The 27,882-nt window shown below is 36.5% G+C and overlaps 1 long non-coding RNA gene across 1 annotated transcript in view; it reads right to left on the bottom strand.

The window, feature by feature from the left end:
• The window catches only part of LOC103882682, a 36,703-nt gene extending 17,200 nt beyond the window's left edge, over window positions 1-19,503 (bottom strand). Inside the window, exons 1-2 of the long non-coding RNA XR_644593.3 lie at window positions 19,144-19,503; window positions 15,265-15,322 (exon numbers count right to left, since the gene is read on the bottom strand). This is a non-coding gene — a long non-coding RNA (uncharacterized LOC103882682). The remainder of the gene's footprint in view (window positions 1-15,264; window positions 15,323-19,143) is intronic.
• Window positions 19,504-27,882: the final 8,379 nt, after the last annotated feature.

The raw sequence follows: 27,882 nt of genomic DNA on the forward strand, positions 1-27,882 counted from the left end.
TACTGCTGCTTCAATAAGAGTTGGTGTATCACACCATCAGCCCTCACTTAAATAATTTCCTGGGTAAAGCCAAGAATCCTCCCAAGCTAAGCCACAATTATGGGGCTTGCCTGCTTTGCGTTAGTGTGGGGGGTTGTATTAGTCCGTTCTCATGCTGCTGATAAAGACATACCTGAGACTGGGCAATTTACAAAAAAAAAAAAAAGAGGTTTAATGGGCTTACAGTTCCATGTGGCTGGGGAAGTCTCACAAACATGGCAGAAGACAAGGAGGAGCAAATCATGTCTTACATGGATGGCAGCAGGCAAAGAGAGAGCTTGTGCAGGGAAACCTCCCCTTATAAAACCATCGGATCTCATGAGACTTATTCATTATTATGAGAACGGCAAGAGAAAGATCCGTCCCCATGATTCAACTACCTCTCTCCAGGTCCCTCCCACAACATGTGGGAATTCTAGATGAGATCTGATTGGGACACAGCCAAACCATATCAGGAGGTTAGATATACATTGTTTTACCCCCTCCTTCACTAGCCATCATTAGCCTTTTTTCCCTAAGGGATCCACAGAAACTAGTTTTTTCCAAGACTCCAGCACTGATGTCAACAAACCACCTGATGGTACCCTTCTTTTTCAGCCTAGTAAGAAATCACTGACCACAGTGTGGTTCTAGTTAGTCCGAGGAGATTGAGCCGTAGGAGTTTTATATCCTCTGTTTCACCTTCTGATATCAGATGGCCAAAAACTCCACTCTGGGATTAATTCCACCTGTGCACTTTTCTCATTTCTTCCTATAGCTTATTAAATATGTATATTCAACCACCTCACTCAGCATAAATTCCCATTCCCTTTGACCCTCTATCAAAGTGTCTGGTTCTGGCTTCTGGCCAAGGCTGTGCTTCCCAGCCTGTCAGAATGGCCACCCTACAGACTTCAGCCCTTCATGAGAAGTAAAGCTCTCATTTCCAAATTTATTAACCTCATCATCTTCGAGCTCACATTGCTTATTGTTATCTGTATTAGCTAAAATGAAACTAAAGGAAAGTACTGGGTCTGACCTTGATATCATACCAAACTTAGATTTTAGTGAGTCTGAGCTTTGGCCACTAGCCTCAGAGCCATCCCTTAAAGGCAAAATTATGCAAGAATAAGAAAAAGTACCTCCAAGACCTGTGGTTACCAAGAAAGTAGTCAATGTGTGGGAAGGGCAAAACTAAGTGATGACTAAAACCACAGAACACAGTGTGAAGTAATTGTTCCATTTTGTAGATAGATATCATCAGCTTCCTGAGGAACCTTTACTAAAATGGACCCTAATAGTAGCCAATTTAGAAGCAGTATCTTTTAAGTGCACAGAGTTGAAGAGAATGTTTGTGTTGATGCAGGACCCATGGCTTGCTATAGAACGATGGCAGATGAAGATATATAATCCAGACATGCAGGAAGATATTCCTGAGGGAACAGCCAGCCTAGCAGACTGGATAAAAGCCACAGTAAGATTTGTTTACCTTCAGAAGAGGAACTGTCTGATCCCCCCTATAAATGTGAAGTGGAGCACCTGAGTTGAAGGAGCTGATATGCTTTTATATGCAAAATATGTGGTCCTGGCTTCATGATGACAGAGATATTCACCCCCTGAATATTCCAGTTACTCAGATGATGGTAAATACTATGGTTAAGGGAGCCTCTTTTACATGGACACTACACATGAAATTGCTCCCACAGAATTGAACAACAGTTTGAGAAGCCTTATCAAATTTGCTGTCTCAGCTTCTCTTCAGGGATCTTATACATGCTAATAAAAATGTCAGATTAATTAGGCCGGGCTTGGTGGCTCACGCCTGTAATCCCAGCACTTTGGGAGGCTGAGGCAAGCGGATCACGAGGTCAGGAGATTGAGACCATCCTGGCTAACACGGTGAAACCCCATCTCTACCAAAAATTAGCTGGGTGTGGTGGCAGGCACCTGTAGTCCCAGCTACTTGAGAGGCTGAGGCAGGAGAATGGCATGAACCCGGGAGATGGAACTTGCAGTGAGCCCAGATCACGCCACTGCACTCCAGCCTGGGTGACAGAGCAAGGCTCCATCTCAAAAAAAAAAAAAAAAAAAAAAAAAAAAGAAAAGAAAAAAACCTTAGGTTAATTAACAAGGGAATGGGGAAAGGCAAAAGGGAGAGTGAAATAATTCATCCCTGTAAGATGAAAATACTTAAATGATTACTAAAAATAAAGTGAAGGAAGAAAACATTGTTGAGATGAAACTAGAGATTCAAGAAAGGAGAGAGTCATGAAATTCACCCCAGTGTGGTGGAAATCTTTAGATAGTTTATAAGATATAGGTTAAATAAAATGAAAATTGATAGGGTTAAAACAAAGGTCTTAATGCAACACTGTAAACAGCTGGGTGAAACAAAGGGAGACCTTTCTGTTCCCCCAATATCACCCAGCACCCAATCAGTTTGCTGTATCACTCCCAGCTGGAGAATTTTAAAAGATCAGAAAGTAAAGATTATAATAAGAAACTTCAACTGGAATTGCCTAGGACAATAGTTATACTGGTTAATCGAGACAGCAATTCACAGAGAGTCCAGAGTGACCTGATAAGACCCCTGGCTGGGGACCCAAAGTCTTTTGCAATAGAGAAGATAAAATGGTGTGGGGGAGAAAAAAAAAGTTTATGGAACTGGAACATAAAAATACAAGGGTTGGTAAGATTATAAAACTTAGCATATTTGAACACACTTCACAGGAATTGGTTCTCTTTCTCTTGATCATATTATGGAAATGGACACTGTATCTGAGTGTGGAATGTTTCCTCTACCTAGTCCTATAAAACAGAAGGCATGTAAATCCACCTGTGTTAGGTCATTCTTGTGTTACTATAAAGGAACACTTGAGGTTGGGTAATTTATAAAGAAAAGAGGATTAATTGGCTCTTGATTCTTCAGGCTGTACAAGTATGGCACTGGCAATCTGCCTGGCTTCAGGGAGGCCTCAGGGAGCTTCTACTTCATGGCAGAAGGTGAGTGGGAGCAGGCACATACAATGGTAAGAGCAGGGGCAACAGGGATAGTGGGGTGAAGGAGGTACCACAAGTGTTTAAACAACCAGACCTGATGAGAACTCACTCACCATTGTGAGGACAGCACCAAGCTATGCAGGTTCCTCCCACGTGACCCTAACACCTCCCACCAGGCCCCACCTTCAACACTGGAGATTACGTCTCAACATGAGATTTAGAGGGTACATCCAAACTACATTACCACCCTTCAAGTAATGTAAATTCAATATGATATGGTAAATGGGTACCTGCCTAAGCCCACAGAATGCAGAGTAGAAGCTAGAACGTTGTTAGGGATGAATTCTGCTCTTGATAGCCCTTTGTAGAATGTTTACTCAGGCTTATGAAAAAAGCCTGCGAGTGCCTCCCAATGCCTACTAGAATTTTGGACTAGGGAATTTCCACTTTTTACTGCCTTGTTACAGTACATTACCTGAAGGTACTACTATGACAGAAGGGCATAAAATGATCTTGACACCTGAAATACCCATGCTGTCCAAGATGATGTCAGAGAAACTAACAGGGATGGCAGTGCCCCCAAAGAGTTCCATAATAAAATGCAAATGATTTATAAAGGATTGCGCTATGTGGGGAATATGGAGAAAATATTCACAAGCTGACATTTTTCCCTCTGGGACTGACTCTGGAACTATGTGAGGAGCTGCTGGATCCCAGAGTGCTCTCAAGTGACTGGCAAACAATGTCATGGTTTGTGCATGCCAGTTCTAAAGCAAATAATGACATCCAATCTGGAAGGCTGCTACTCTTTTAAAAGAAGGAAAAACGAATCACCTCAGTGGGCTGAATTACATCTTGTCTTTCTAACCGTGATGGAAGTATTGAACAGTGATAGAAGTCCCTGGATTTGGGTTTCTATTAACTCGTGGGCATTGGCCAATGGCCTGGCTCATAGCCACAAAGGCAATGCACACTGGGCCTATTAAAGAGATATCCATACACGGTCTTATGGAAATTTGAGGGGTGCTGTAAAGAGAAACATGTCAATGCTTATCAGAAGAGCCCCCTTCCAGGTTCGGAGGGTGACTGGAATTGACAAGCAGATATCCCCATACATTTCCTTGAGGTGGTTATCTGGGTCCACGGAATGAGTGGGTATGAGGGTACCGCAGCAGTGAAGAGGTAAGCTGAGTCTAAACATGTTTCTCTTACACCCTCTCAGGCACAAAATGCCCTCAACCATTATGGAAAACAGTATGGCGATTCCTCAAGGATCTAGAACTAGATGTACCATATGATCCAGCCATCCCATTACTGGGTATATACCCAAAGGATTATAAATCATGCTGCTATAAAGACACATGCACACGTATGTTTATTGCGGCACTATTCACAATAGCAAAGACTTGGAATCAACCCAAATGTCCATCAGTGACAGACTGGATTAAGAAAATGTGGCACATATACAACATGGAATACTATGCAGCCATAAAAAAGGATGAGTTTGTGTCCTTTGTAGGGACATGGATGCAGCTGGAAACCATCATTCTCAGCAAACTATCACAAGAACAGAAAACCAAACACCGCATGTTCTCACTCATAGGTGGGAACTGAACAATGAGATCACTTGGACTCGGGAAGGGGAACATCACACACCGGGGCCTATCATGGGGAGGGGGGAGGGGGGAGGGATTGCACTGGGAGTTATACCTGATGTAAAGGACGAGTTGATGGGTGCTGACGAGTTGATGGGTGCAGCACAGCAACATGGCACAAGTATACATATGTAACAAAGCTGCACGTTATGCACATGTACCCTAGAACTTAAAGTATAATAATAATTTAAAAAAAAAAAAAAAAAGAACGATCTTGTCTGCCAACAACAGAGACCGCTGATGGCTATGGAGCACATTCTCTGTTGGGAAGGCTCAGAATGTAGCTGGTAAGTAAGACTGATGCTGGTAGCCCTGAGTATCTACAAATGGGCATTGACATGAATAGACACTGACTCTAGAGTGGACTTTGCTTAACCAGCGGAAGATACAAATGTTCAGCGTGCCAAAACAACAACAACAACAACAACAACAGCAACAACAGACAGAAGATGGTGCCTAGATTTGGGTGGCTATCATTTCTTCAGTCCACGGAACACACTGTACAGCCCATAGTGTCCAATAATATGCAGAGAGACATCCTTCTCAGGTCAATAGCTTGCTAGAGAAGTAGAAGGGGAATCAAAACATTGGAGGATATAAAAGCACAAAGGGCTGTTGTATATGCCTTCATGAGTGTGTGCTCACATTCAACATGACTGGGACTAAAGGAGTGTCCTGCTAGATTTTTCTGTTTTTCTGGTTGATCTGGGGAAGAGAAGATGAGCAGGATGCCGATATGACTGAAATTCTTGCCAAGCGAGGAGTACACTGGTATAACTAACATTTTTTCTTTCTTTCTTTCCCTAATCACCTCAGATGTAGTTTTTCTCTACTGCCTGATGCATGGTCTTAAGACCAGGGCTACAACTACACGTGCTGAAAGCAAGGATGATTTCTAAGCAAGAAACTGAAACTACGTTTTTAAACCTTGTGTCAGAATTCCTAAGGGCCTGGTGGGGTGGGTGGTACTTTCATCTCATCCAGCAAGTTTGGGGCTAAGAGTGAATGCAACTATATTGCCTGGTGGTAAAAACAGCTGGCTAGTTCTGCACCTGTGTAACTTTACCCTGTTTAAATTGAAGTGGACTGATAAGGAGGTACTTGCTAGACTAGTGTTGCTGCCAGCAATCTAGACCAGCACAAGGGTAATTCTAATGACTCTTCCAGAGGTGAAAATATTTGAATATTAATTATGAAAAGGAAAAAAGAGTAGCTGAGAATAAAATAATAAATGGTATTAAATTGAGGCAAACACATTACATTGATACCTTGAAAGAGGCTCTGAGCAAGAAATGGCATTGTCTTATAGCTAAATAATAGATAACTAAAACGGTGAAGCCATATGTTTTCCAAGACCATTCCTGCTTTTGGAACCTGACCAGATTGAATGAAAGCCTGCAAACCTGAGTGGTCTCACCTTGGGAAACAATAATATAAAGTGATGAATTGCACTAATTATTCATGACTGAATGAGATTCTAGTAATATGGCAATGTCTACTGAGTTGTATGTCCTTTTAAAGTAACAGATCTGGGTTAGAAGGATGGACTATCATATTCTGAAATTTGTATTTTTTTTCTTTTAATTTTCATAGCTTTTTTTTTTTATACTTTAAGTTCTAGGGTGCATGTGCACAACATGCAGGTTTGTTACATATGTATACTTGTGCCATGTTGGTGTGCTGCACCCATCAACTTGTCAGCACCCATGAACTCGTCATCTACATCAGGTATAACTCCCAATGCCATCCCTCCCCTCTCCCCCCTCCCCATGATAGGCCCCGGTGTGTGATGTTCCCCTTCCCGAGTCCAAGTGATCTCATTGTTCAATTCCCACCTATGAGTGAGAATATGCAGTGTTTGGTTTTCTGTCCTTGTGATAGTTTGCTGAGAATGATGGTTTCCAGCTGCATCCATGCCCCTACAAAGGACACAAACTCATCCTTTTTTATGGCTGCATAGTATTCCATGTTGTATATGTGCCACATTTTCTTAATCCAGTCTGTCACTGATGGACATTTGGGTTGATTCCAAGTCTTTGCTATTGTGAATAGTGCCGCAATAAACATACGTGTGCATGTGTCTTTATAGCAGCATGATTTATAATCCTTTGGGTATATACCCAGTAATGGGATGGCTGGATCATATGGTATTTCTAGTTCTAGATCCTTGAGGAATCGCTATACCGTTTTCCACAAAGGTTGAACTAGTTTACAATCCCACCAACAGTGTAAAAGTGTTCCTATTTCTTCACATCCTCTCCAGCACCTGTTGTTTCCTGACTTTGTTGCCCAGGCTGGAGTGCAGTGGTGCGATTTCGGCTCACTGCAAGCTCTGCCTCCTGGGTTCACACCATTCTCCTGTCTCAGCCTCCCAAGTAGCTGGGATTACAGGCACCCGCCACAATGCCCAGCTAATTTTTTGTATTTTTTAGTAGAGACAGGGTTTCACCGTGTTAGCCAGGATAGTCTCGATCTCCTGACCTTGTGATCCGCCCACCTTGGCCTCCCAAAGTGCTGGGATTACAGGCGTGAGCTACCATGCCTGGACCTGACATTTGTATTCTGTTTTCATCCCAGTTTCCTGGCATGCAACTCCTAAAATACTTAACATCTGCAGAAATAAAAAAGGGAAAACTTTAATAAAATTATATAAACAACATAATGGATAGTTTTATTTATAATTTTTATCATTATTATTACTATTTTTCTTCATCCCGGGTAGAGTGCAGTGGTGCCATCTTGGCTCACTGCAGCCTTCCCCTCCTGGGTTCAAGGGATCCTCCCATGTCAGCCTCCTGAGTAGCTGGGACGACCAGTGCACACCATTCCCAGTTAATTTATTATTATTATTATTACTATTACTATTATTATTATTGGTAGAGATGGGGTTTAGCTATGTTGCCCAGACTTGTCTTGAACTCCTAGGCTCAAAAGATCCACCCACCTCAGCCCCACAAAGTGCCGGGATGACAAACATTAGCAACCACACTCGGCCCAATTTTTACCGCTCTTGAGTTTCTCAGTGATCTAAGGATGCACAACCAGAATCTTCAGTCATCTGAAGGTATAAAGGTCACACGACAGGCCAGTTTTAGATGCAAGAATCTACAGATCTTCTTTCTAAATACAGAACCTAAGGAAATTATTTCCATTTCCTTTGGGGCCCACCCAAATCGAAAAGAGTACTACTAAAAGCCAACACTCTGGGCAAAAATAATTTCTACCCAATATCCCTATTTGTTCTGCATTTTAACAAAGGGTATCCCTTGCAATTAGTATACCACTTTGAATTAAAATTCTGGCAGCCAAATATTTCTGAAAGTATTCCCAAAGTACTGCTACTCAAGTACAGGGATCGCTACATTGTTATTGCAGAAACACATTTTACTAATGAAAAAAGATGTATCTTTGCAAACTCCATAGTCTGAACTGGTTCAGCAGACTCAGTGGTTAGACAGACACATTATCTTCCTGAATTTGCGTCCACTGCAGCACACTTTTTAGGACAATTTTAATTACCGATAAATGAAATTAGCAACTCTAGTGATTTATTTTTGGTATTTAAAAAGTTACAATTTGATATTAATAAAGCAGTGAAAATCTAGCAAAGATAGAAACATCTAAATTAATTATTTTCTATCTATTTTATAACTGTGTGGCCATAACTATCTACTGGTAATATAATACAATATCATGAAAATAATAGTTGTGCAAATCGTAACTGTCAGGTAAAATCAGCATCAAGATTCTGACACTGTAGGCAGTTAGGTTTGTTAGGGGTAATGAAAATTCAATTTCCAATAACAAATATAAGTGTGCAGATTGCATGTCATGGGATTATGCAAAGATATCTTTTTGCTCAACTTGAAACATCAGGCTGTAAAAGGCACTCTAAAATTATACTAGAATATGTTTAACTGCAAGAAACAGTAACATAATAAACATCAAAAGCCTGAAAGATTGTTGTGAAATGTAACACATTTTTTGACTTAGTATAATTATCAAAAGTTTTTCCTTATCCAAAAATGTTTCTTTTTTAACACATCATTTAAATTTATATTAATATACTACTATCTCTGTCTTGAGAAAATACAAAATTTTAAATTCTTCTGAAACAGATGACGTATGCAAGAAATACTCATGATATATGTATAGTAACCAAAACAACCTAGTGTTCAGACAATATTAATCACAGATTCTTAAAGAAATATCAGAGAACATTCAATGCAACACATACTGAGTACAGTAAGAATGGTCTCTGCTATATAATTAAAAGCATTTTCTCATAGGATATCCCTTCTCAATTCATAATATTTGTCGTTATTGAAAAAATAAGACAAAAAATGGTTTCTCCCTTCAGCAGAAAATTGGTTTAACATAACAACCTTCTCTTCATGGTCATACTAAGGCACTCAGAGTGTGTAGAGTAGGATTTGTTTTAACTCACAGGGAAGTCCTTTAATTATATTAAAATATGTTAATAATTGTGGTTTTCATTTTTTTTTTTTAACTTTTTTTTAAAGTTCCATGTTGTTTCATTTAAGTAGATCTAATGCAAAGAGCTTTAGATCTCTCATCTCTGGACCATTATCTCTGGCAATATACCATTTTTCAAAGTATCCTCATAAATAAATACATAGTCAAGATACGATTCCAAAAACAGAACTTCAATTGTTGTGATTACTAGACTTCCATTATCCAGATTAGAGTGCACTGACTTTATGGTTGCCACCATATTTGTACACTGATGAAGACTGCAAAAAGTAAAAACTTGCTAGCCAGTAGTGTACTGCACATTTGTTTTAGACTAAAAAATGGGACCTAATCTTGATCTATAATACATGTCTCATTTCTTGGCATTATTACTATTATTATCATTATCATTATTATTATTTTGAGTCAGAGTCTCACTCTTGTCGCCCAGGCTGGAGTGCAATGGTGCAATCTCGGCTCACTGCAACCTCCGCTTCCCAGGTTCAAACGATTCTCCTGCCTCAACCTCCCAAGTAGCTGGGATTACAGGTGCCAGACACCACGCCTGGCTGACACCAGGGAAAGATGAAAATGAACAAAGCAAAAAACCAAAAATTTTCTTCATTCTCCCTTCAATTATTTCCTTGCAGCTTTTCTCATAAGAGATGTTTAAGAAATGCTTTTTGATTTTTTATTTTGATGTTCAGTACACTATTCACTTAGGTTTTATTCTACTTGTTATTTTAAAATGGGCAGTAATAGTAATTATTCTTGGACAGGTTAGATTTGGTGAACCTCCAATAACACCCAGTGAATAATTGAATACTATGCATGTAATTAAGGCTGAAACTAATTACTTACCCTGGTAAGTAATTAAAATTTTCCCAACATCATACAGAAATTCAATATTAAGGAAGAGGGTAGAAAAATTATGCTATTAGAGAATTTTTAAAGGTTTATTGTTTGCACTATTTCAAAGAAACTCTGATACTTTTGGTTATTAAATTTTTTACGTATAACAAGTATAACAATTTACGTATAACAATTACGTATAACAATTTTTATGTATAACAATTATGTAAAGCATAGAGATACTATGTCTGGTTTCCTGCTGGAGCAATTTACATTACTGAGAAAAAGGGAGTAAATATTTGCAGAAATTTATTAAGGGTGAATTTAATTTTGAACTAACAAAAACAAGAACAATAAGGTCACTCAATATTACTACATAAGATTTTTTTGGGGGAAGGTCTATTTTTCAGAATAAGAAAAACCTCTGTGTGTTGCAAGCAAATTAAACAAAAACTTTCAGGACTGGTTCTTTTATCAATTTTTTTCTTCAAACATGCCCTCTTTAAAAACGCCATTCTTACAAATGAGATCCTCATTGTCTATTTGTCATGTAAACAGGTGAGTCAAGATGTGCTGACATTAATTGAAAATAAATGTCCCTATCTTCTTTCCTGAAATATATTTATATGTTGTCATTTTCCCAAGAGTAACCTTAATCATTGCCAACAGAAAACACTCAACTGCTAATTTCATAAAATATATTCAACCTAAGCAGCAACTTATAGTGTTCTTTTTTAAACACTGTCATTTCTAGACTTACTCATCATTCTTATTTATTGTCAAAGTCAAGGTGCACTAGAGCAATTTAATGTACACCATGAGAAGATAAGAAAATTAGGATATGATCTAAACATGTCAGACTGTGTGAACATTACACCACAAATAATCAGGGATAGTTCCAGCAAAATGTCACCGCATTCAACGTGACCGCATTCAATTTGACCACATTCAAAATCATATATTTAAATTCAGGATTTGGTAAATGATTTATTAATTGTGCTCATGAGATAACATGAGCTTAATGCATATAAAATGTAGGTACTTGTTTATGTACAAGTATATATTGTTAAGCTTATACATTTAATATACATTTTTTCTTCTCCCATCCTGTATAAAGTTGGAAAAATATTTATTATATGCAACCTAGACTACACAGCTGTAAGTATTTCAGATCTTCCATTTGTCTATATTGTTAATTTTATGATTTGATCTCTGAGACCAAAGTTACTAATTCTTAGTAGATCTGAAAAAGATTATTCTTTCCCAGCACACACACACATATATATACACTCACGCACACTCCTGACAAAAACTTCTTTTCTAGTGCAGTATAAGTCTATCTGTTTAATGATATGCCAGTACAGAAATTTTAGAGACTTCTTGAAATTATAATCAGAAGTATAATTCAGGGAATTCAAAAGTCATAGCGGCTTTTTGTCTAGGGCAGTGGTTGGCCTTTTTTTTTTTTTTTTTTGAGATGGAGTCTTGCTCTGTCGCCCAGGCTGGAATGGTGCAGTGGCGCAATCTTGGTTCACTGCAACCTTCGCCTCCCGAGTTCACGCCATTCTCCTGCCTCAGCGTCCCAAGTAGCTGGGACTACAGGCACCCGACACCACGCCCGGCTAATGTTGGTATTTTTAGTAGAGACAGGTTTCACCATGTTGGCCAGGATGTTCTTAATCTCTTGACCTCGTGATCCACCCGCCTTGGCCTCCCAAAGTGTTGGGATTACAGGCTTGAGCCACTGTGCCCGGCCTGGCAAACTTTTTAGGTAAAGGGTCCAAAAGTAAATATTTTAGGCCTCTCTGTACATATAGTGTCTGTCACAACTACTCAATCCTGCCATTGCAGTATGAAAGAAGCTACAGACAATACATAATAAAAGTGTGTGACTGTGTTTCAATGAAACATTATTTACAGAAACGGGTGGAGAGTTGGGGTTGAACTGAAAGCCTTAGTATGCAGACTGCTGATTTAGATGAGAGAATCAAAACTGTTGAAGAATGTAAGCCACAAATATGCTTTTGGTGGGACCATGGCCCAAGAAAAGTCTGGGCAAAGCCTCACATTCATATTTAACAATTTTTATATCAATAAGACTTATGATAAAATACAATAGTGGCTGGGCACTGTAGCTCAAGCCTGTAATTCCAGCACTTTGGGAGGCCGAGACGGGCGGATCACGAGGTTAGGAGATCGAGACCATCCTGGCTAACACGGTGAAACCCCGTCTCTACTAAAAAATACAAAAAATTAGCTGGGCGTGGTGGTGGCGCCTGTAGTCCCAGCTACTCGGGAGGCTGAGGCAGGCGAAAGGCGGGAACCCGGGGGGCGGAGCTTGCAGTGAGCCGAGATCGCTCCATCTGAAAAAACAAAACAAAACAAAACAATAGTATATATATTTATACCCTGAAGGCTATCTAGCTAGAAAGTTATTGTCGCTAATAATTCTGGTCTATCAACTATGGTATGAATGTTTCCTCCAAATTCATGTGTTGTAACCTTAACTCCCAAGGTGACAGTAATAGGGAGTGGAGCCTTTAAGAGGTGATCAGGTCATGAGAACGGAGCCCTCACAAATGGGGTTAGTGCCCATATAAGAGAGATCCCACACGATGGAGCTCATTTGTCCCTCACACCATGTAAGGATAAGCAAAAAGACACCATCTACCAACTGGAAAGCAGGCCTTCATCATACATTGAATCTGTTGATGCCTTGCTCTGGGATGTCTTAACCTCCAGAACTGTAAAAAAAAAACAAATCTGTGTCATGTAAAAGCTACCCAGTTTATGGTTTTGGTTGTAATAGCCCAAAAGAACTAAGGCAGTAAATTTCTGACCAGAAATTTCTGGGCTATTTAAACCGAGATATGGCCTTTTCTGTTTACCTACAAAAATTAAAAATAAAAATGAAGTCAAAATAAATAAACTGAGATATGAGTGTGACACAAATGATCAGTGATTATGTATTTGTTGCTTGTTTCATGAATCATACTCAATGTTGTATATAACACTATGATTAAATTATTGATTTGGATATTTTTTCCTCCATTTTAAGTATTTTTTTCACAATTTATAAAATTCTAAACTTCAAAATATTGAGTACTTATCATATACATTTTATTTTCAAATGCATTTATTATAGGATCACTTTTATATTACATAAATTATTATTAGAAAATGAAAATCCTTTATCCAGTAAAGCACAATAGTACAAAGCTTGTAAATACACTTCCCAGGTTTGTAAATGAGCACCAAAATTTAGTAGTTACATAATCCTGTGAAATCGACTAAATTCTCAGGACTCAGATTCTACCCCACTAAAATTGGAAAACGGCATAACTATCTCACAGGGTTATGTAAAATTTAAATATGTGAATACAGACTAAGTGCTTAGAGTAATGCCTGGCATATAGCGTACATAACTTAGACTACCTGTCACAAACATCGTTTGTTTTATCCTATAGTAGTGATATTATAGCACAATTTATAAATCTTGAACTAATGTTACAGAATTTCATATTTGAAAGAAATTTAAATTAAATATGAAATATTATATGTTAATATTGATTATTTTAGTGTACTGAATTTTCCTCTACATAGTTTTATAATAAATTATTTCTGAATATATGTCTTTGATGTCACATAACACATGTTTGTATTACAGTCTAATAACAGGAGATAGGCTAAGATTTTACAGATAAAGATTTCTATCAGAACTTTACCCAAAATTACTGATAAACATAAAGTTTATCTCATTGAAATTTACCATTCAAAATACACAAAGAACATCAGTGGTGAACTTTATGGTCAACGCAAAACAAAACCTTAATTATACCAGTTTACTTGTGTAAAGTAGGAAATTTTGAACATTTTCACAGCTGACAGTCCTCTTAGTATATTAGTAATATAGAATATATTTCATCGCTTCAGTGCAATATTTCAAATCCTAATAACCCACAAATAAGTTAACTTGTCTATCATATTTAGTCTTGCATATGCATAAAAATCTATAGAGTTATGATCCCTTTGGTAGTTTAAAAATTAATTTCCATTTGGGCCTTCCTTTCTCTGATCCAGGTGAGCCACAAGGCACGAAAACAATATTTGCTGCCCCCTTCTTCTGTCCCATGTCGATTGGAAGCTCTGCTTCTCCTAAACAACATGAGGGGACTCTTAAAGATAACAGGTTTCCAAGTCTTGACCTTGTAATTCTGATACAGTAGATGTCAAATGGAACCTGAGAACCCTACGTTTAAAAAATAAATTAATAACTGAAGTGATTATGAACTAGCATTCCATAAATCACAGTTTGAGAAAAACAAGAGAGAAAATTTAAAGAAAGAGAAATAAAGATTATTTAGGTTTGTGATCTGAACAATTTTTAAAAGCTACAACATTCCTACATACTAACCAAATATCATAATCAAGAATATTAATTTTTTTCTTTTTGGCCTAATTTTCATTCATAAATTGATTTACTAAATCAGCCAGCCATATCCAATCAAATAATTTGGAACGTGTTCACGTTTTAATCTCCAAATTAGAAAACAATATGCAAAATTTTGGACAGAACAAATCCCTTCTCTTGCCTTTTCCCTGTAAAGAAGGCAAAATTTTACATTTATCTTTCTAGAGTTTTCCCTGGGCCTAAAAATTAAATTGGCATAAGCCAGACTAAGAGAAGAAAAGCGTACAGATGTGTATCCTTTATATGAAGCAAGAGCCTTCTGAAGGAAGTGATGGCACAAAAACGTGGCCAAATCTAAGTGCTTGTGCATTAGGTTTGAGTAGAGAAACAATTATGAAAAGTGTTCAAGTTACGTGAGGAAGCTAAAAGAAATATAATAATTATTTTAACAAGGTGTGTTTGTACAGAATAATCCTGAATATAATTCCCCATTGAAGAACGAGTCTTTTTCCTAGTATGAAAAGGATATCTTTCACAGATGAGTTTTTACCTCCCATTTTCAAAAAGAAAAGGGTAGATTGGAATGCCCTTCTTTGATCTGCTGTTTCTCAAGTGCCTTTAGCTCAAAATAATCTGTATACCTAAGTGGCATATTTTGAGATGTCTTGTTTGGCCACTCTTCATTTTCATTAGTGTTATCTTAGAAGACAAGATACAGTTGTAAATCAACAATTACCCAATATGTACTCTCCCAGAAAGTGCAATGTGCATATATTTCATGTTTTTGTTCTTTAAGAAACCCTTCTACCTATAATCCATCTTTTTTTTCTTCACTTTGTTCTTTTAGTTACTTACTTCCTTTCTGGTCATCTCCCTTTCAACATCTGTCTTCATCTAATGGCTGAGGTATATTCTGTAAAAGTCAGTTTAAGTTTTCATTTAATGAATTCAGTTTTATAAATAGATATCTTTATATATTAAGCTTTAAATGTTAGGTTTTTTATTTAGCATATATTATATGAGAAGATACAGGATTTCATCCTGGTTCCATTATTATACAGATCTCTTATGGTTTATAAAGCTTAGCTTCCTCATCTCTAAATTTTCAGAACAAAGATCTATGAATTCTAGGCTTCTTTTCATCTCTCAAAGCCTATAAAATTGTCTATCAACATTCTGCCTCAAGGTCTCTGCATGTAAGAGCTACAAATTTTTGAATCTGAAAAATGATTTTGAGTCCTGCCTCCAACAATTTACTCACTGTGGGGTTTTAAATAAAATTTAATAAATAGCTATCTCTCATCTGTAAAAGTGGAGTAATATGACTTATCAATTTGAATAGTAATGAATATAGTAGTAGTGTTACCTAACCAGTAACTTGATGAAGAGGTAGTATCTATGCTGGAGAATATCTAAATTATATTGACATTTTCTATAATACCGCTTTTTCCTTGCATGAACCAGAGGTTCCTCAAGGTATGTAGAATTTGACTCACAATATCTAAATTTTACAAATGAAAAATGTAGATAGAAAAGTATTCATTAATTTTCAATATTAATTCGCCAGAAACCAGAATATCTAAGGTTCAAATGATTAATTTATTTTCTTGCTAAATTCTGATAACTTAGTAAGTCAACTGATGATTAATTTAAGATTTAAAATAATTTAGATTATCTCATGTGTTGATTTCAGATTATTTGGGTTTTATTTATTCCACATTTCTTCATCAGGAATTTCTCCAGCCACAAAAGTTGGGTGAGCTATCTATAATACATTTTAGATTTGTAAAGGAAATTGGAATAGCATCATTCATTAGGTCAAATTCCATTTCCTCACAATAGTGCTACAATGTTCATAAAGTTCTACTTCATTTGTCTCCCCAATAATTCTGTCTTCTCTTGAAAAACATTTTCTCTCTCTTTTTGATGTATCTGTTTAAAACATATATGTGTGTGTGTGTGCATATATATATGTATATAGTACATGTATACTATGTACATACTTTTTTTGAAATAGAGTCTCACTCTGTTGCCCAGGTTGGAGTGCAGTGGCAAGATCTCAGCTCACTGCAACCTCTGCCTCCTGGGTTCAAGCAATTCTCCTGCCTCAGCCTCCTGAGTAGTTGGGATTACAGGTGCCTGCCACCACACCTGGTTAACTTTTGTATTTTTAATAGAGACAGGATTTCACTATGTTGGTCAGGGTGGTCTCGAATTCCTGACCTCAAGTGATTTGACCGCCTCAGCCTCCCAAAGGGCTGAGATTACAGGTATGAGCCACTGTGCCCAGCCCAAAATGTTTTTATATCACAATATTGCATCTTAATATAGACCAACAAAGCAAAATTAAGAAAATGTTTTCAGATTTCACACACTTGCCGTTTATTATGTACACTGGCACATTTAGGATTGAACATTTTCTTCTACCATAAGTTGATTTGACAGTTTAACTCTCTGATGGGAATATTTTAAAATCTTTGGAAGGAAAACTTACTGTCTTCTTCAATGGACATGAAACACTACATACAACTGTAATGAAAATAAAATGAGATAATGCAACTGACTGTGTTTTATAGGCTGAAAAGGTCGTTAGAAATAAAGTGTATTACTGTTATTTATTCAAAAACTGAAATTTTGAATTTACACAGTGATATTGTTTGGATATTTGTCCCTGCCCAAATCTCATGTTGAATTGTAATTCTTAATGCTGGAGGTTGAGCTTGGTGGGATGTGTTTGGATCATGGGGATTCATCATGAGTTGGTGCTATTTTTGTGACAGTGAGTCCTCACAAGATATGGTCATTTAAAAGAGTGTGGTACCTCTTCCACCCCACTCTCTCTTGCTTTCTCCTGTTCTAACCATATAACATGCCTGCTCCCCTTTCCTTCTGTCATGACTCCAAGTTTCCTGAGGCCTCCCTTGAACCTAAGCAGATGGCAGCACCAGCTTCCTGTAAAGTCTGCAGAACCATGAGCCAATCAAACCTCTTTTCATTATAAATTACCCAGTCTCAGATATTTCCTTATAGAAACGAAGAATAGCCTAATACATATAGTGCCTGTCAAGCAAATTGGAACCAATTACTATTTCTTGCTGTTGAATTAGTGTGATTGCCACTGCAATCACATAATAATGAAAATCATAAAGTTTTAATTCATAATATACAGCTTATTAGTATTTTAACACAGTGGAGGTGAAGTGGACATAAAAAGTGTAATAAAATACATATTATCTGACACTGCAAAATCAAAAGTTTCTAGAAGTTAGACTTTCAAATACCAATTAACAATATTTGTCTTGTAACGATACTGATATAGACTGAACGTGTGTGTCACTCAACCCCCAAATTCATATGCTGAAACTTGATCTCCAATGTGATGGTGCCTTAGTTTATTTGTGCTGCTGCCACAAAATACCTGAGACTAGGTAATTTAAAAAGGATAGAAATTTATTTTTTACAATTCTGAAAGGTGGGCATTCAAGATCAAAGTGCCAGCACTTGTATCTGGTGATGGTTGCTGTCTGCTTCCACAATGTTATCTTTTTGCTGTGTCCTCACAAAGGGGATCATGAAGGGACAAGAGAATGCTCCTTTCTACCCTGAGCTCCTTATACGGGTGACAATCCCATTCATGGGGCAGAATCCTCATGACTTAATCACCTCTGAAAGGCCACAACTATTAATGCTGTTGCATTGGGGATCATGTTTCAACATAAACTTTGAAGGGAACGACATCACTCAAACCAAAACAGGTGTTATTAGGAAGTTGGGCCTTTGGGAGGTGATTAGATCATTAGAACGGAGCACTCTCCTTAATGGGATTATTGTCTTTATAAAGGAGATGCCAGAAAGCTCCTTGGCACTTTCGATAATGTGAAGACACAGTGAGAAAACAACCTTCTACAATCCAAGATGCAGCATTCATTAGATACCAACTATGTTGATGACTTAATCTTAAGTCCCCAGTCTCCAGGCCTGTGAGAAGTAAATTTCTCACAGTTATTAAGCCACCTAGTTTATGATATTCTGTTATAGCATCCCCAACAGACTAAGACAGGTACATTTTGATAGAATGCAGTGAAAGTTTTGTATTTTAGCATCCCATTCACATAATTTGCTTAACTAAATCTTACTATATTGACTGTTACTTTTAATTAAAAAATAACATCCATTGCCTTACGCATTTGGACAATTTAAAAATGCAAGTTAGGGAAAATAAGAGGAAAGAAACAAGAGCAATCATATTCAATGGAGCAAGTTGTCCCCCTTCTTAATAATTTTTCAGTCTGTTGCAGTCAGTTGTCTAAAAAATGTAAAAATTGTCTAGAAATTCTCATGAAAATGTCTAGAAAATGGAAAAAAGAAAAAGAAGTAAACAAATTCAAAACCAATCCCAAAAGGCCTATTTTTGCTGTTATGATAATTATCAAAGTAACTTATATAGTGTTTTTTATAAAATAGGCAAAAAATACAAACACATACAAAAATACATGTAAATATATTTAATCCTCATAAAGATGATTCTACTGTTATACTCTTTCAAAGGTAAGAAAGCTAAAGTACAGAAAGATAAAGTTACTTGTTTTAAGTCATACAATTAGCAATGAACATAGACCAAAATCTAAATCTCTGAATCTAGGGAATTTGTCTTAACTGTTCATAATTATGAATACTATTATTATGCCGGTTCTTAGAACTTACATAACAAGAATCTTCATAATCACCAGTTACCTTTTCTTTCTCCAACTTTCCATCACAACAGCATCTCTTTGATCTGCACTGGCTCTTTACTATTAAAAATGAAATTTTTGAAAACAAAGATAATATTAACTTTCTATTCTTCATATTCAAAGTGCCTAATATTGCTTACTGGCAGATAATTTGTTCCAAATAAAGATTTGTTAGCAGACTAAATTCTCAATCCAAGTTGCGATGTCCTCACTGTATTCCTGACCATATCTTAATATGTCTTTCTATTACTCATGAAGGACTTGGTTTAAATTTCATTTCCTTGTCAGATGCATTCTAACTCAAAACCTCTTAAGTCTTGCACATATGTATCATATCTTCATAAACATTCTCCAGGGTTTTATATATATATGTGATATGTGTGTGTGTGTGTGTATATATATTTCTATAATAGTGCTTTTGTGTTCCAATGTCTTTTATTTTTAAACATCCATATTCCCAACAGACTGCTTCAGGGTATATATCATGCCTTATTTATTGTTATGTCTTCAGTGCCTAATAAAGTGCTTAGTGTACAATAATTTCAACAATATAAAAAGTCCTGCAACTTAAAATACATTAATTCCTCTAGTTATGTTAACAGTGATAATTTAATGTTGGCCTGGTATAGACTCTATATATTAAATAATTAAATCCATTTTAAGATACATCATTTTTCAATATATATGTAACAAATAAAAGTGAATCTCAAAATTCAGAAAAAAAAGGATGAAATCTGTAAGTAAGATATAAGCCATGAAAATTTGGCAAGATGTCTCAGATAGTGTGAAAACACAAATTTTACAATCATAATTGTGGGGCTACACCACTCTGTCACTCACGAATTATGCTTTTCACCAAGCCACCATATCTCTTCCACTTAGTTGTGTGTTTTGTAGATAAAATACATATTGATAAGGTTGCTTGCTTTAAGGGTGAACTGAAAAGAAAAATATGTAAAAGAGCTGTGTAAAGAATCAGTATACTTTGTCCAAAATTACGTAAAGTATAAGACCCTAAGTGATCCATTCTTTTTTTTTTTTTTTAGACGGTGTCTCACTCTGTTGCCCAGGCTGCTGGAGTGCAGTGGTGTGATCTCGGCTCACTGCAACCTCCGCCACCCCCCGGGTTCAAGCGATTCTCCTGCCTCAGCTTCCTGAGTAGCTGGGATTACAGGCACCTGCCACCACGCATGGCTACTTTTTGTATTTTTAATAGAGACGGGATTTCATCATGTTGGCCAGGCTGGTCTTGAAATCCTGACCTCAGGTGAGCCGCCCGCCTCAGTCTCCCAAAGTGCTGGGATTACAGGCGTGAGCCTCTGTGCCCAGCCGTCAGTAATTTATTTCTAAGGGGAGATCACTGGAGTAGAAAATATGAATCAGTGTGTGTTCTTAAGTGAGCAAAAGTTAGATTGGAAGTGAAGTTTCAATATGATGACTAGTCTCTATGGCACAGGGATTGAGAGTTTTCAAGTGTTTTCTGCTTTCTCTTCCCCTCTCTCCCCTCCTCCCTCTGCCTCTCCACCTCCTCCTCTCTTTCTTTCTTTCCCCCCTCCCCCTCCCTTCTACCCTTCTTACCTTTCTCTGTCTCTCCCTCCCTTGCATATGAAGATCCAGTTTCTCAGTAAATATGAACATATTTCTGACGCTTGAAAACAGAGGCGGCTAACAAGAATACAATTGTAAAAACTGGCAGAAGCAGGAAAATTTTTGATTGAAAAGAGTAAATATAAATCCATGAACCTACAATGAATTTTAGTGAAGCAGAAAATGTTTTATTGAAATTGGATTTACTAATTAGAATTGAAGACTACTTCTAAAAATACAAATATATTTATGCGTTGGAAATAAATTAATTACTGGTAGTGCTGTGGAATCTATACTTCACGTGTATGTTTTCTAGAAGAACACACAAAAAAGCAAATATAAAAACACAGGCACTTACAACTCAACTTTGAAGAAATATGTGTGGAGGAAAAGGGGAAAGGCCAGGGCAATGATGATAGCATTTGAGAGTGCTGAGTTACACTAATTTTGGTAACTGAGAATAAATGAAGCTTGCTGTGGTAGTCTTTGCTGAAATAAGATTCAGATAAAACCACAATACACTTGAGCTTTTAAAATGACCTGCTACTGGCTCGTGAATCTGTTCTGGCCCTTCTGTCCTTTCAACCTTGACTCATTATCCCTTCTTCTTCTTCATCCATTACTGTGCTCTGAGGGCTGACCTCTCTAACGTTACTAACAGCATCTCTTTTCTTCTGGCTATGTGTTTGTGTTGGCCAACAGAGAGCTCTGGCAAGATATCAGAAGAGAAAAGTGTGTTTGTTTCATGTTTTCTTAGTTTTCTTGCCTATGTTATCACCAGGGATGAATGTGTCCCCTCATCACTGCTGTCAGATCTCTCCATACATACGCACCTCACATTCATTAACCACTTACTGTCTTTGATTGTCCAGACCAAGAGTTAGTAATAGAGTCTGGCAGTCACTAGCCCTAGGATACCATACTGTAGGCTTCAGTTTCCTCACAGTCACATGGCTGTGAACAGTATTTTCATTAATCTTTTCTCAAAGTTCACAGTTTATGCCATCTGCTTTTTACTAGACCCTGAATGGCACAGGGTCTTGTGTCACTTAGTTATAACTTCACAGAACATTTGGAGTTTTTGCTAAAAGGCATGATAAGAAAAAATTCGAAGGGCACATTGTTTAAGAAGATTGGACTCTGTGGGAAACTAGAAAACTTGTCACATCTGTAATGCATTGCTGTTCTTTTTAAAATTTGTATTATAAATACCATTTCAAATGTAAAGAAATCTCTGAAGTGTATATTTTATTTAAAAAGAGAACCTTATCTTCTGTTTGTAAGTATCTTAGTTTGGTTGATAAAAAGCCTATTCATAAATATTTTTCTATCTATCTTACCTTTCTTTTCTCGCTTTCCACATTCCAAACCCTGCCTTACATTCTATTCTCTACAGGCACTTTTAGAACCAACCAAAAGGTCTACACATGGTTACCCTCTATTATGTTTATCTAGATTTACATGGAAAATAAAACAAATATTGTGATTTCATTCAGGAAAGAGATGAGTTCATTATATAAACTGCACAACCTATTTTAAAGTCAAGTATGTAAAGCAACAAACACATTAATAAGTAAATAGTCATAAAATAAAAAAATAGAAAAGAATATGTATCAGAGAAATACAAATCAAACGAAAGCACACAACAGTAAGTGTGAAATCAATCCTGCAGCCTGCTGTGCACTGGACTTAAAAGGGATTGGTATGGCTGGGAAATTAACCTTCATAGAATGATAAGAACCATAACCAACTGACCCATGATTGGTGAGTAGAACAAAAATCACTATAAAGCTGTGTGGTTTGTCATTGCTTATTAAAACTGTATTTTGATGCCTGAACTAAAGAATCAACTGATAGTTGATAAAAGCATAACTATTTAACTATGTATATATACATGTTTGTGCCAAATTAAATGTTAAGAAAATATTGATACATAGATTAAATAATTGATTCAAAATTCTCCATTGCATTAATTTTCCAGCATTCTTTGCATAATGAGTTTAAGATGTAGCTGCTAACATCATAGAGTTATAAAATTCTGGAGCCAAAATGGGCATTAGGAATTATATTAATTCCTTACTTTTATAGATCTGTTATATCAGACACATTAAAAAATTAAATATATTTTCCAAGGACTCACAGGCAATAAATGAAGGAGGCATGATTGCTAGCATGTTGGTAGAGCATTCCTACCTTTTCCATAGATCTTTCTGGGCTTCTGTAATTAACTTTGTAAGTATAAATACTTAACATGAGACACTTCTCACTTTCCCTACAAAAATTTCCTCAGTCACCAACAATTCAATTGTGACAGAAAATTTTCCAGGTCTCAATTCTAAATTGATGGTAGATTAAGGGATTAGTACAATAAATATTTCAGAAGTTTAATCAATCAAGTTTTTCTGTTATTTTTGGAGAATGTATCAACTGAAATGTGGGTCAGCAAAAAATAACATATGAAAAATAAGTAGCGTATATTTGTCACTTAATTAAAATGTATGAAGTATTTATTACGTGCTTGATACAGATTCAGAAGTTGTTGATACAACATGGAAGGATATTTTAAAAATAAGATAATTTCAGATAATGATAAGTGAACTCAAGAAAATAAATTGCTAATTAGAGTAAAATCAACGTCAAGGAACGCTAGTTTCACTAGGTAAAGGATATCTTGTTACATGACAACTGAGTAGAAATGTAATTTCTGAGATAGTAATTAGAAGGTTAAAATAAAGACGAATAAAGACTCCAATGAATAAAAAGAAAATAACAAAAGCTACAAGAATAAAAACTTGCTGTGATCTGAAAATAGCAGTAGAGATAGTGTGGGTGCAGCAGAATGGAAAGGAGATAATTTTATGTAGTAAATTTTAGACAATATTAGGGTATATGGCTGTTATTCTATGCAAAAATGATAAATCTTTGGAGTTTTGTATTATGTTTTCTAAACAGGTTTAAATACTTGATTTACAACTTAGAAAGATTACTTTCTTGTTCTAATCTGAAAAAATAAACCTCAGACTCTAGAAGAAGAAGAAACAATTCCCAAATAACTTAAAAGTTGTGATATATCCAGATTGCCAAGAAACTTACTAAAGGATGGACAGTTGTATTAGCCATCAAGGAGAGGCAAATTTTGGTACATATGGAATAACTAGTTTCATAGACATGGCTTTTGGGAATGTAAATTGGTACGATCAGTCAGCAAAGATACTAGTATACGTTAAAAATATTCATTTCCATAACCTATTATTTGCTATATACTATTCCTATTTATACACTCAACAGAAACAAGGACAGATATACATCAGGGGACATATTCAAGAATGTTCAAATTAGCCCTACTCATAAGAACCCCAACCCAGAAATTCCCTCAATGCCTGTCAAAGGTAAAAATACTTAAACAATGCTATAGTAATGTGATGAGAATGAAGAAACTGTACGTATGCCTAGCACATTTGAATGAATCTCATAAACAGGAGGTTAGGTGGAAAAAAAGACGCAAAATTGTACTTCCTATTGTTTCTTCTTATTTATTAATTTTTTTTTTTTTTTTGAGACTGATTCTCGCTCTATCGCCCGGTCTGGAGTGCAGTGGGGTGATCTTGGCTCACTGCAACCTCCACCTTCCTCATGGGCTCAAGCAATTCTAGTGTTCCAGCCTCATGAGTAGCTGGGATTACAGGCACGTGCCACCCTGCCAGGCTAATTTTTGTATTTTTTGTAGAGACGGGGTTCCCCATGTTGTCCAGGCTGGTCCCAAACTACTGACCTCAAGTGATCCACCCTCCTGGGCATCCAGAAATGCTGGGATTACCGGCATAAGCCACCATGCCTGGCTTCTGTTGTTTCTATTTATGTAAAGTTTGAAAATAGGTAAATTTAACTTATACTGAGAGACACGGCATAATCTTCTGGTCATGGGATATTAATTGTTCCTGAGGTCCTGCTAGTATTCTATGCCTTGATGATATGGTTTGGCTCTGTGTCCCCACCCAAATCTCATCTAGAATTGTAATCCTCACATGTGAAGGAAGGGACCTGGTGGGCAGTAATTGGGTCCATTATGGGGGCAGTTTCCCTCAAGCTGTTCTCCTGATAGTGAGGGAGTTCTCCGGAGATCTGATGGTTTAAAAGTGGCTGTTTCCTCTGCACTCTCTTGCTGCCATGTAAGACATGCTTTGCTTCCCCTTCACCTGGTCTCAAGTAGTTCTTTATAGCAGTATGAAAACGAACTAATACACTTGATATGGGAGGTGGCCATATAGTTTTACACAATTTGAGAAAATTTATCCATTTGTGCATCTATGATTCTTATAGAGTGTTGGGGGCTTTTTTCAGTTTAATACTATATTGAAAAAGAAAAATGTTATTATTATTTCTATGTGGAAAAAATATTTTACGTAGACAGAGTTAAAAGAAGACACTATACAATTAACATTAATTGTAATTAATGTTAATGGGGCAGGTAACTTAAGTTACATTAAAACATAGAAATCTTTACTTTTCTATAGCTCCAGCCTTCCCTTTTCCCCCACCCCACCACACATACACTACATGCTATAATTGTTACACAGGTTATGTAAACACACAGAGACACAAACATCCACATCCACACATCAATCACTTCTGTTTCTCTTAATTTCTTCGTGTGTTTTAAAATTACCACTTGGCATCCTTTTCTCTCTCAAGTTTAGCTTTGTTTTGATGCACCTAATTTGTGTTTTTTTTCCTAATATGTTACATTTTTACATATTATCAGCCCAAAATATAATTATGTATTTATTGTTTTATGCTGTTGCTTTTTAAATCAGTTTAGAGGAAAAAAAGAGAATATGTAATTATACTGTATTTTTAAATGACCTATATTATCTTTATTGAATCAATTTTTTCATTATTTAGTTAAATAAATATGTGGTATCATTTGTTTTCATCCTAAACAACTTTTGTGTTTGTTTTTAGAACGTCTTTTAAGCAGGTGGCATAGAATTCTTGCTTGACAGGTTTGTTTGTTGTTCCAGCACTGTGAATATGTCATCTTTCTGCCACTAGGCTCATTTTATTTTCTGATGAGAAGTGAGCTGTTGGTATTGTTGAGGTTCTCTTGTATGTGATGTCACATTTTCTCTTATTACTTTCAAGATTTTGTCTTTATATATTAGATTTTAACATTCTGATGATGATATCTCTATCTGTTTTGTTTATATATTACTTTTAGTTCATTAAGCTACAATAATTTTTTAATTAAATTTAGGATGTTTTAAGTCATTTTGGCTTTCAATATTTTCTCTCCCTTTTCCTTGCTATTGTTTTTCTAGTGTTCCCTTTTAACTTATGTTAATGTGCTTAATGGTGTCCACATTTGTCTTCATTCTTTATTCCATTTGTTCTTCATGTTGCATAATATATACTAATCTATTTTCAAGATTGTTGATTATTATGCTGCCAGCTTAAATCTGTTGAGCCTCTTTGGTCAACTTTTCATTTTAGTTATTATACTTTTCAACTTCATAACTTCTAGTTGCTTCTTATTTATAATTTCTATTTATTATTATCCATTTAACGAGACATTGTCAATATATACTTTTTGTATTCTTTAGACATTTTAGGATTTTGCATTCCTTGAACATATATTAATGATAGCTGTTTTGAAATCTTGTCAAATTCCAACATCTGTGTTCCCTCAAAATAATTTCTGTCCTCTGTGTGTGTGTGCGCGCGCATGTGTGTGTGTGTTGGTCACACTTTCCAGGTTCCTTACATATTTCTTAACATTTGTTAAAAATTAGACATTTTATGAGAAGACATGGACACAGGGAGGGAAACATCACATAACGGGGCCTGTTGGAGCATAGGGGGCTGGGGGAGGGATAGCATTAGGAGAAATACCTAATGTAGATGACAGGTTGATGGGTGCAGCAAACCACCATGGCAGGTGTATACCTATGTAACAAACCTGCACATTCTGCACATGTACGCCAGAACTTAAAATACAATCTGGACATTTTAGATAATATATTCTTGTTACTCTGAACATTGATTTCTTCTCTTCCCCATCCTACTCATTCCAGCCTTTGAAGCCATTGTTATTGTCTACTCATCCATTTACTTGCTTAGTGGTTTGGCTTCAATGTATTTAGTGACACACGCTGCACAGTGCAGTATGTGATATCCATGCTCAAATTTTTTTTTTGTTTCTGTCACTAAACTAGAGGACCTAGAGTTTCTGCCCAAGTCAGCATAAGCTGATTATTGGTCAAAGGTTATGCTTACACACCCTTTGCCAGTTAGAATTTACTCTTTGTAACTGGATGTGTCTGTGGCTTGGCGATTAATATTGTAGTTTAAGGAGATTTTGTTTTTATTTTCTATGTTCAACTATGGACTAGTAGCTTGGATGTTTCCTCCCTGATCACCTGGGGGTGCATACAATCTTGGGCATACATACAGTCTAGCATATCGCAAGTAATGCATGTCATTTGATTTTATTCTGGCTTCCTAGGAGTTGACCTTGGATCAGAGCTTATGGTTCATCCAATGTTTTGTGAGAAATTGTGCATATATTTCTTGTACTAGTCAAGATTTTTATTCATTTTTGATGTATCTGTGTGTAGTCTGGAAAATGTTCTGAGGTCTGCCCAATGTCCTGGTGTCACTGCAACTAAGTGCATGCAGGCTAGCAAATGAACATAAACTTCTTTGTCCCCAGGCTTGACTATAGTATCAGAAGGGCTCTTGGCTGTCTCTTTTCCAGTTCTCTTTGCTAAGCTTCGGTTCCCTGTTGTTTAAATGTTTGCTATCAGTATCATGGAGGTGCTAGCATGTTCTTAATTGCTCTACTCATCCTATTTTTCTAAAACTCCACAATCACCTCTAGCTTTTGAATAGGCATAAGGCTATTCATATTAATCAACTGCCTTCCAGGGTACCTTGCAAATAGATACGGCTATGTGATTATGTTTAAACCAGAGAAATGAGTACAGTAATGTGTAAAATTTAAGAATTTGTACTTTGTAAATCTTCCTCCACCCAACTGCTGGGAACATGTATATCGTGGCTAGAATATAAGTGGCTATCTGGACATATCACAGTTTTTGGCAATCTGGACATACCACAATTTTTAAGTTATCTGGGAATTGTTTCTTCTTTTTCT

Source organism: Papio anubis, chromosome 4 (genome assembly GCF_008728515.1).
Source record: "Papio anubis isolate 15944 chromosome 4, Panubis1.0, whole genome shotgun sequence".
Taxonomy (NCBI): Eukaryota; Metazoa; Chordata; class Mammalia; order Primates; family Cercopithecidae; genus Papio; species Papio anubis.